Genomic DNA, 11292 nt, shown 5'->3' on the forward strand with positions numbered 1-11292 from the left:
CTCCTCCTCTCCCTTTAAATGTGCTGATATCAGTGTGAGAGCTCTCCTGGGTTTTGATATGTGCACCTAGTGCTATGTATCAACTGCCTTCACTGCTTCCTATAGGCTTACGGATAATGTGTTTTCATTTTCATTTAATTCTAAAAAGGCTTTGTTTTCCTTCTTTATTTTTGTCTTTACCCAATTTTCACTCAGTACTAGTTTAACTTCTATCAGATTATATACTTTCTGCTGTTTTTTATGTTGTCGAATCCAGCTTTACTCCATGGTGGTCATATAGTTTGCAGAGTGTTGTTTCAATTTTCTTGTATCTGTTTAAACTTGCATAGTGTCCAAGTATGTTGTCAGTTTTGAAGAAAGTTCCATGGGTTACTAAGAAGAAGGCATGTCCTCTAGGGTTTTGGTGGAATTCTATGTAGATATCTGTGACATACCTTATGAATAATAATGTTCATTAATTCCATCATTTCTATGCTTGGTAAACTATGGTGGCTGTCAGGACTGTGGTAGAGAGAGTCACTGGTTCTGTGTGAATCAGCAGAAGTCAGACGTGAATGGAAATTGACTAAAAGGAAAGGGTAAAATTGATAATAAGAAAGAACTAGGTGGACCCTGGGTTTATAGCATAAGGCCAAGTCCCTAGAGGATGGATGCCATAGACCACCTCAGTCGGGTATGGGGGTCCCTGGAATGTTGGTCATCGAAGCTACATGGGTAAAGATTCAGCAGTGACAAACAGAAACAAACACAGAGGCAGTTTGAATCTGAGTATATTTTGCAGCTCTCAAACAGGGGATTTTATACATTAAAAAACCAAACATTACAACTCTTAGAAACAATCACAAATACCAACAAAAATCATTTGACACAGTAAAGCACAAAAATCATCCAAGGATTACAACTCTGAAACTGTATATTCAGTGGATCACAAACAGAACAGGTAACATCATTATTAATATAAATCATCAAAATGTAACAATTCTAAGAGGATATATTCATTGGGGGCAGTCGTCCAAAGCTAGTGGCATATTTCCAAGAGCAGGTTAATAAATCTTTATGGTCAGTGCTCTTAACTGCTGAGCTAACTCCAGCCCCATATGGTTAATTATTATTTAACATCCAATGCCTGATTTTTTGTAAATCTTCAACACATAAATTTAAACTATTTTAATTCTTTCTAATTAAGGCTTATTTTTAACCATATATCAAAAACCACCTTCAATGACACATGGGCAGCCATATGAAATTTTATTGTTGGGAAAGTTTTTATCTGTCATAATGCTATTATATATCTTTATAAATGATTTATAAAGCAAAGCATTGGGTTCCCCAGAGATAAGGTCATGTTAGTGACCCCATTTCAAGAGACAGTTTCTTACCCATTATTCTCGCTTAAGATCTTAGCCTAGGCTATCAGGAACATCTCATAAATTAGAAAGGGGGATAGAAAACATAAAACAGATAAGTTGCCAAGAGAACTATGGCTCAATAATTTTTCTCTGGAGAAGAGTTCCACAACCGGTTTCTAGGAGGCCTCCCCCTTTTGAGGTCAGTTACTTCAGTCTGTGGAACTTGTCACACCAGTCCTACTGGAGGTGGTGTGGCAGATGGCTATTGCCTATGAGGAGGGCCTTCTGTTGGCAGGCTGCTGAGGGCTAAGAGTAACTCTAGAGAGAGTGTCATTGTGTCAGCCTCCTGTGGAGGCTCTGGTTCCCTCCTAGAGAGTAGTTCTGTAGTACCTCACAAAAGAATGAAGGTGGGCTAGAAGAAAAGCTATGCTTATCATCTTATTGTTTTATATGACAAAACTGAGCGCTGCAATCCCATAGCCTGTGCATGTGGCTCTTACATTTTGACCTCTTAGTTTTGTTACTTTATTTTTCATTAGTGATTTTAGCACCTGGCTTTCATCTTTCTCTATATTATAATTTCTGCTACCAATCTGCATAATGTCAACAAACTGCCAAAATATTTATTTACCCATCCCTCCCTTAACTATTCTAGATATAGTGAGCTTCATACTTAGTTATGCTGTGGGGACTCACATGCTGATTATCATTGAAGTTGTTCTATCTTTGTAATCTCAGTTTAAATGCTACTTTCCTTCTGGATTGTAAAGACATACATGCTTCTTTCTTATTCTCTTATGGAATAAGTTTGATTTTATGTGTTCTCTTATTTCTGTAGAGAGTTCTGCTCACCTGGCTGCTTTAATGTGTTATTAGTCTCACCTTTTTTTTTTTTTTTTTTTTTTTTTTTTTTTTTTTTTTTTGCTTACTTCTCTGGAAGTTGAATTAATTCTCAGGAATATTATAACTTTCCTTATTTCCTTATATTTCCTTCATTAAGTATTTTAACAAAGTTCAAATTTTATTCATTTTATCTCTTCCACAACAAGTGGCTTTTGAACTAAAATACAGAGCTTTTCTTTAGCTTAGTTGATCTCTTAAAAGGGGAAATTACATTTATGTTGAAAAATGTGAAGAGAAGCTCTAATCTCTAAGTAGCCCGTTTTTTAACTTAGTTTTGGAGCTAGCACTATCCACAAGGTAGAAATAGCAGGAATAAGCATGAAATGAAGGGAAGGAGACTGTGATCTCAGTGTGGGACCCGGATTCCTGAGGACTTGACCAGGAATTCAAGGCTTTTGCTTAAGAAACTTTACAGGAAAAGTTAGGAATTTTTTTCTTTGGGGTAGAAGTCATATTTGGTAAACTTGAAACTTTGAGAGAGAGAACTAGTAACTAATTGTAGGAGTCACATTTCCTTTCCTTTTTGTCAAGTAATGCTGACTGTTAACAAAATTACCCTTGACTCTCTGTACATTTTAAAACATAATCAACATTTATTAAAATGTGTAGATGGATATTGTATTACTCTTCATTAATATAACTGGTAAAATATAACCTTCATTTGAAAAATATACTCTTCATATTCTTAAAGTATACTTCTGTATCATTCTTGTTTTCCTAATGTTTACTTTTTCTTATAGCCATGCATATACATGGTAATTATTAGTACTGATATTTGGCAAATGGTGGTAGGCATTTATGTAAAGGTCCCATTTAGAAGACAACAACAACTGTTTATCTTTTTTAATGCACATGAATTAATTAGATTTATGTAATAGTAAGCTATGGGGTCAGTGATATTTCAAAAAATATAAAAGTAAAATCCTCAAAGAAATAAATGTAACATTTTAGTGCTTTTGGAACACTCTCTTAAGCCAGGAATAATGCAAAATGAATATGAGACAATACTTCCTCAGTTACTTAGAATGTTATATATTTCTGGCAATGAACTTGGAGTTATGACTGTAGGTACTACATATCCTTAGAAGTATTTCAACTAGAGCTGATTGTGGTAAGGCTATTTCCTAAAATAACTACTTTAAAGAGCATCTGAGTGGTTGGTTTGAAGGTAAGAGTACTTGAAGAGAAAACACATATATCAAGATAGATGGAAATAGAAAGAAGAGAGAAAGTATAATAAATTGAACTTGATAATACTTGGAAAATATTGAGAAATGGAATTTTAGAGAAAGACTTAAGAAAAACTCCCAGTCTTTTATCTTAAGACATGACATTGTGGATGAATCTGTCCTACTCTGCAATGAGGTAAAGTGTTCGAATTTCTGACAGCACTGAGGAGAAACCCTTAGCACAAGCTAAGGTGAATACTATCCAGTTACTAACCCAGCTTCTCGCTGAATGGCTCTGCTTGGCCTCAAACTGACTCTAGCAATTTGTTCTAATATTCTGCTCCTTCTTATTTTCTGGCTTCAACTGCTTCTGCTAACCTTCACTGAACTGCATGAATTCAAGAACAAACTCAACTCCATTACACTGCACTGACTCCTAATTGACCCACCTCCCAACTCCACTCAACTGAACTGACTAAACCAAATTTCAACTCGATTTCACTGCCTCTTTCTGAACTGTCTTTAATAGCCTTTCTTTCCTGTGCTGTTCTTGTGATAGTTTAGTGTATCTTTTTCTGTCAAATCTTTTTTTGATTCATCAGTTTGTCCCTCAAACATCATTGTTTGGGATAAAAGGTATGTACTAAGGGCATGTCTATATTCAGTAGCCATGTTACTGGCTTTACATTCCTCTACAGCATGGAGGGGAATGGAATTCACTGGGCTTCTCACATCTAAGGAGCTATTATTAGCTGAACATTAGAGAATATAAATAGAGAATCGCTTCTCCTTAGTGGTAGTTTGCCTGTGCTTCAGTGGATGACCCTATGTCCACATGGGTATAATCAACACTCACTGAACTCAGTGGATAATGGAGAAGGTAGGGGGACATGAGTGGGGAAGATGTGTTAGGGATATTTTGGGATAACAGTTGTGGGAGGCAGATAAGATCAACATTCATTATGTATACATAAGAATTTTCAAAGAATACATTTAAAACTTGAGGTATTCAACTTTAATGTTTCTAAGTTTGAAGTACTTTCATCAGATTCAAAGATCCGTAACATTTTCTCAGACTTATGGGACTGATGTAAGAAGGGAAAATGAAGATAAAGGGTTTATTGAAGTCTAGGAATTGAGGTTCGAGATTGATAACAATTTCTACATCTGTATGTATTGAAATCGATTATAGCCATAGGGATTAGGATAATCCCTGCAGAAAGCCAGGCAGGTCCCCAAGTTATTACTGACTTAGAAAGTGATTGGATGATATCCTCCAGATACATTCATTTCCCTAAGAATTTCATAAAATTCATTGTTTTTAATAGCTGAGTAGTACTCCATTGTATAATGTACCACATTTTCTATATCCATTCTGTGTTCTGTTAAAGGACATCTGGGTTCTTTCTTGCTTCTGGCTATTATAAATAAGGCTACTATGAACATAGTGGAGCATGTGTCCTTATTACATGTTGGAGCATCTTCTGGGTATATGCCCAGGAGCAGTATTGCTTGGTCCTCTGGTAGTACTATGTTATATTTTCTAAGGAACTGCCAAACTGATTTCCAGAGTGGTTGTACCAGCTTGCAATTCCACCAGCAATGAAGTAGTGTTCCTCTTTGTCCACAACCTTGCCAGCATCTGCTGTCACCTGAGTTTTTGAACTGCGCCATTCTGACTGGTGTGAGGTGGAATCTCAGGGTTGTTTTGATTTGCATTTCCCTGATGACTAAGGTTGTTGAACATTTCTTTAGGTGCTTCTCAGCCATTCAATATTCCTCAGTTGAGAATTCTTTGTTTAGCTATTTACCCCATTTTTAATAGGATTATTTGGTTCTCTGGAGTCTAACTTCTTGAGTTATTTGAATATATTGGATATTAGCCCTCTATGGGATATAGGATATCATCCTGAGTGAGGTAACCCAATCACAAAAGAACACACATGGTATGCACTCACTGATAAGTGGATATTAGCCCAGAAGCTCAGAATACCCAAGATCCAATCCACAACCCACAAGAAACTCAAGAAGGAAGATCGAAGTGTTAATACTTCGATCCTTCTTAGAAGGGGGAACAAAATACCCATGGAAGGAGTTGCAGAGACAAATGTATGGAGGAGAGACTGAAGGAAGGACAATCCAGAGACTGCTCCACCTGGGAATCCTTCCTATATACAGTTACCAAACCCAGACACTATTATGGAAGCCAGCAAGTGCTGGCTGACAGGAACCTGATATAGCTGTCTTCTGAGAGGCTCTGCTAGTGCCCGACTAATAAGTGGAAGGTTCACAGCCATCCATTGGACTGAGCACCAATCAGAGACAAGGGTCTCCAATGAAGGAGCTAGAGAAAGGGCCCAAGGAGCCGAAGGGGTTTGCTGCCCAATAGGAGGAACAACAATATGAACTAACCCCAAAGCTCACAGCATCTAAACCACCTACCAAAGAGTACACATTGTGGGACTCATGGCTCCAGCTGCATATGTAGCAGAGGATGGTCTTGTCGGTCATCAATGGGAAGAGAGGCCCTTGGTCCTGTGAAGACTCTATGTTCCAGGAAGCAGGTTAAGGGTGGGTTGGTGAGCAGGGGCAGGGGGAAGGAATAGAGGGTTTTTTTTGGAGGGGAAACCAGGTAAGGGGATAACATTTGAAATGTAAATAAAGAAAATATCTAATTTTGAACTCATAGGGGATGTTGCAGGTTAACAACGCACTTAAGAGGAGGAAGACTATGAACTCTATGGAGTGTATATACTCCTACAAGATCATCCTTCTCAGCTTCTTTCAGCTTTTCCCTAATTCAACCACAGGGGTGAGCAGCTTCGGTCCATTGATTGGGTACAAATATTTGCATATATACACATAGTATAGTATAGGAGTATAGTAAGGGTCCTAAGTGTTCCTTTTCGCTATCTGAGGACTGTAAAATGTGAGTGGATAAGTAAGTAGTGAGTGAGCACCACAAGAAGCAGAGACTATAGATGAGCAGTTATTTTTATATATTGCTTCCTTTATGCCATCATATCCTAAGCTTTCTTCCCCTATAGTTTGACCCCTGTGTCTCTTACTCCCTTCTCCTTAGTGAAGTGATTTTTGCCATCCCTACAATTTACCAACCTTTATTCATGTTTATTCTCCCTTTATCAGTGTGAAATTGTGTGTGTGTGTGTGTGTGTGTGTACGCGTGCTCACATACACACACCAGCACCACTTCCTGGTATGTAATAATACTATTCTCATTCTTCTACCTCTTGACTGTTCTACAGTCTCATTTGGTTTCCTTCTACTTCTCAAAACTAATTGCCTTTTGGATTATACGTTTTCTTATATCTTACCATGCTTGTGACTTTGTCCAAAAACTCCTATTGCCACGTGTAGTATAGAGTATATCATGTGAAGTCAACATATATTTATTGAAAGAATGATTGAATATTAGTATGAGACGGTGATGACTTCTTCTTCTTCTTCTCCTCCTCCTCCTCCTCCTCTTCCTCCTCCTCTTCCTCCTCCTCTTCCTCCTCCTCCTTCTCCTTTTTCTTCTCTCTCTCTCTCTCTCTTTTTTTGTTTTTTTGGAGACAGGGTTTCTCTGTGTAGCCCCGGCTGTACTGAAACTCACTTTGTAGACCAGGCTGGCCCCAAACTCAGAAATCTGCCTGCCTCTGCCTCCCAAGTGCTGCCCAGTGAGCCAGTGACTTCTTAAGGTATCTTTCTTTTGAAAGACATATTTTTCTCTTGTTAACAGATTCAAATATTTCTCAAAAACTACAAATTATAAGTCCAAAACTCAACTTATTAATTTTCCAAAAAGTTTCTGTTAATAGTTCACCTTCTATTTTTGTTAATAGTTTATCATTTCTGAGTGAGGAATTTAAAAATCTACTTAGGGAGTTTCTTGGGGTAGTTGTGAGCACTTTTCTATCGGGAAAGTAATGTGCAAATGTCACTGTGAAGTAACTGCTTAGCAGAGCAGCAGCAAGGCATGTAGGGAATTCACATTACACCATTCCAGGATCCATTCAAAGACAGAGAATCAAGGGGAAGTTGCTGGAATTTTCAAGCTTGATTAGAAAATTATTGGATATGGCAGCAAGATATTAGATCATATTTTATCACTTTGTCTCATGATAAATAACAGTTCACACTCTGTTCTTCAGAGATATATATTTAAAGTATTATTTTATGGAATTTTCAGAGATCTGTAAAGTAATATACAGCTAACATCTTACTGGAGGGTTTTTAATTCTTTATTTATTTATTTATTTATTATTTAAAACTCCAGATTTTATTATCCTCCCAGTCTACCCTGATTGTTTCACATCCCATACCTCCTCCCCACTTGCTGTCTCCACGATGATGTCCCCATCTCCCACCCCTCATTTCACCAGACCTCTAAACTCCCTTGGGCCTCCAGTTTCTTGAGAGTTAGGTGCATCTTCTCTGACTGAACCTCTGCTGTATATGTGTTGGGGCCTCATATCAGCTGGTATATACTCCCTGGTTAGTGGTCCAGTGTTTGAGAGATCTCGGGGTCCAGGTTAATTGAGATTCCTGGTCCTCCTACAAGTTCACCCTTCTCCTCAGCTTCTTCCAGCTTTTCCCTAATTCAACCACAGAGGTCAGCAGCTTCTGTCCATTGATTGGCTGCAAATATCTGCATCTGACTCTTTCAGCTGCTTGTTGGGTCTTTTGGAGGACAGTCATGATAGATCCCTTTTTGTGAGCACTCCATAGTCTCAGTAATAGCGTCAGGCCTTAGGACCTCGCCTTGAACTGGATCCCACTTTGGGCCTGTCACTGGACCTTCTTTTCCTCAGGCTCCTCTCCATTTCCATCCCTGCAGTTCTTTCAGACAGAAACAAAAATGGGTCAGAGCTTTGACAGTGAGATGGCAACCCCATCCCTCACGTGATACCCTGACTTTCTGCTGGAGGTGGGCTCTTTAAGTTCCCTCTCCCTACTGTTGGACATTTCATCTAAGGTTCCTCCCTTTGAGTCCTAAGAGTCTCTCACCTCCCGGGTCTCTGGTGCATTCTGGAGGGTCCCCACAACTTCCTACCTCCCGAGGTTGCCTGTTTCCATTATTTCTGCTGGCCCTCAGGGATTTCAGTCCTTTTCCCCCCATCTAATACCCAATCATGTTGCCCTCTCCTCTGACCTCTGTACACTTTCTCTCCTAGATCCCTCCCTCCCTTCCCCCTTGTGATTGCTTTCTTCTCCCTCTCAAGTGGGACTGAGGTGTCCTCACTTGGGGCCTTCAACTCGTTGACCTTTTTGAGTGAATTATATCTTGGGTATTCTGTACTTATTTTTTTTGTGGCTAATATCTACTTATTAGTGAGTACATACCATGCATGTCTTTTTGGGTCTGAGTTACCTCACTCAGGATGATATTATCTAGTTCTATCCATTTGCCTGCAAAACTCAGGAGATCCTTGTTCCTAATAGCCGAGAAGTATTACATTGTGTAAATGAACCACATTTTTTGTATCCATTCTTCTGGGTTGTTTCCAGCTTCAGGCTATTACAAACAAGGCTGCTATGAACATATTGGAACACGTGCCCCTGTGGCATGGTGGGGCATCTTTTCTGTATCTTTTGGTGGGTCTTCAGGTAGATCTATTTCCAGTTTTCTGAGGAACCTCCAGATTGATTTTCATAGTGGTTGTACCTACCAGTTTGAAATCCCACCAGCAATGAGGTTTTGATCTTGACCATTCTGATTGGTGTAAGGGGGGGGGGGGGTTCGCATTTTTTTTTGATCACTAGATTTTTGAATTTTTATAATCAACAAAACTTTCTTTAATTTATAATCAATAAACCATTTAAAATAGAAACTAGCTCATAGAATAAGAATTTTATAGGTAAAAGGGAATAATTATATCAAGATTTTAATTTGTTGCATGCCCATTTCTAAACAGTTCTGCCTATTTTAGTTTTGTTTCTGTTTGTTCATATAAGAGTTAATTAAAAGAATTTCTAAATTCCTAACAAGTTTTCCAGATGTCCTCAAGGAAGTGTATCTCATACTATATCATAATGTTTTGAGGGAATTTAGATTTTGATCTTTTGTTCTAGTGATTTCAAATAATGACTATTTTAAAATAACTCTGCATAATGCTAGCATTCAGTTGAGGACAAAATGGTTGGTTAGCAGTGATGATGTTCTCTGTCACCAGGGTCTCACTGGATTTCATCTGTGTATATTAGCACATCATTATTAGTACCAGTTGGATAAGTCTATATATAGTGTTATTTTTGTGTGTCAGTTCTTTTAAATAATACAATCTCATGTTAATTCAGCAGAACTACTTTATCTTGGCTTATTTCTAACTAATTCTTTTCTCAGAGTCTGCATGTGCAGTCTGATTGTCATGGTAGCTATTCTTAAATTACTGAAATTCCATGTTAGGTAATTAAGGAATTATTAGGCAGTTTCTTCTTCAAATGTGTTCAGTTTACAGTAGAATTCTGTACATAGTATATATAGCAGAGTACTTGTATCTATCCAGAAAATTAGAAATGAAAAATATGAACTATTTTAAACATTGATTAAAATTATAAGCTACTATAAATGGAGCTAGAATGGATTATTAAATCAGTTTTTAAATGAGAATTGAAGCCAGGCGGTGGTGCTGCATGCCTTTAATCCTAGCACTTGGGAGGCAGAGGCAGGCGGATTTCTGAGTTCAAGGCCAGTCTGGTCTACAGAGTGAGTTCCAGGACAGCCAGGGCTATTCAGAGAAACCCTGTCTCGAGAAAATAAAAAATTAAAAAAAAAAAAGAGCGAGAGAGAATTGAATTACTTCCTAAATATTGCTATTTACTAATGTTCTTGTTTATGCTGTATTCTTTTAGAAGCTTGGTAAAACAGGTGGCTATTCTTTTTAAAATAATATCTTTATGCATATAGTAAACTGATGTTGAGCTTACTCTGGAGAGATGGCTCAGAGGTTAAAAGTACTGACTGCTCTTTCGAAGGTCCTGAGTTCAAATCCCAGCAACCACATGGTGGCTCACAACCATCCATAATGAGATCTGACGCCCTCTTCTGGAATGTCTTTAGACAGCTACAGTGTACTTACATATAATAATAAATAAAAAATCTAAAAAAAAAAAAAAAAGAGAGATTACTGTTCCTCTGCTCTCTGTGGTCTATAAATAGTCGTTTTACTGTGACTGAAATTGTTCTTAGGTTTGTCTTCCCAATCATGGGATTGAATTAGACTCTATTTATGATCACATTAAGGTGTATAAACTTTATGGTAAGCTCCAAGGGACAAGTGCCAACAATTACTGGTCATGTAGGTGTAAGTATTCTTGTTTCTACTAGAACTGAGTTTTACAGGTCAGGGAGGTCACTTCTTTTTTGGAATTCCAATTTCATCCAATACCCTTCTGAATAGTTTAGTCTCACAGAAGTGCACTGAACTAGCTAGTGGAGTTGATTTCTGTTTGGGGATGTGTTTGAATATGGATACACACTTCAAAGCTGTCCTATTTTCCTGTAACCTAATTTCAGTCTTGTGCTTAAAATATTCAAGCTATCATTATACTACAATAATGGTATCAACATTTTTATATATTACTCTGTCTGCTGATAAACTTTTTTGCATAACTTTCTTCTGAACAATACTAGGAAACACTGTTGAATGTCTTTAAGCTAGGATACATTACACTCTTCACATGTACTCCTTGTGGAAAGCAGGTAGCTTGGTTTGCATTGCTTATAACTGAGCAACTCGTTTACTGGGAATTAAATGAAACAGACTAGAGTTCTATAGAACTCTTTAAGCCAAAATTTCATGATGTGTTGGGAAAAAAAAATTTTTTTTTGCTTACACAGTGATTTTCAGCTTTTAAGCAATTCTTTC

The 11292-nt window shown here is 37.7% G+C and overlaps 1 protein-coding gene across 50 annotated transcripts in view; it reads left to right on the top strand.

The window, feature by feature from the left end:
* Nucleotides 1-11292, top strand: part of Rims2 (regulating synaptic membrane exocytosis 2) — a 516004-nt gene that overhangs the window by 349087 nt on the left and 155625 nt on the right. The window lies entirely within an intron of this gene.

The sequence above is a fragment of the Mastomys coucha genome, unplaced genomic scaffold, assembly GCF_008632895.1.
Source record: "Mastomys coucha isolate ucsf_1 unplaced genomic scaffold, UCSF_Mcou_1 pScaffold7, whole genome shotgun sequence".
Classification (NCBI taxonomy): domain Eukaryota; kingdom Metazoa; phylum Chordata; class Mammalia; order Rodentia; family Muridae; genus Mastomys; species Mastomys coucha.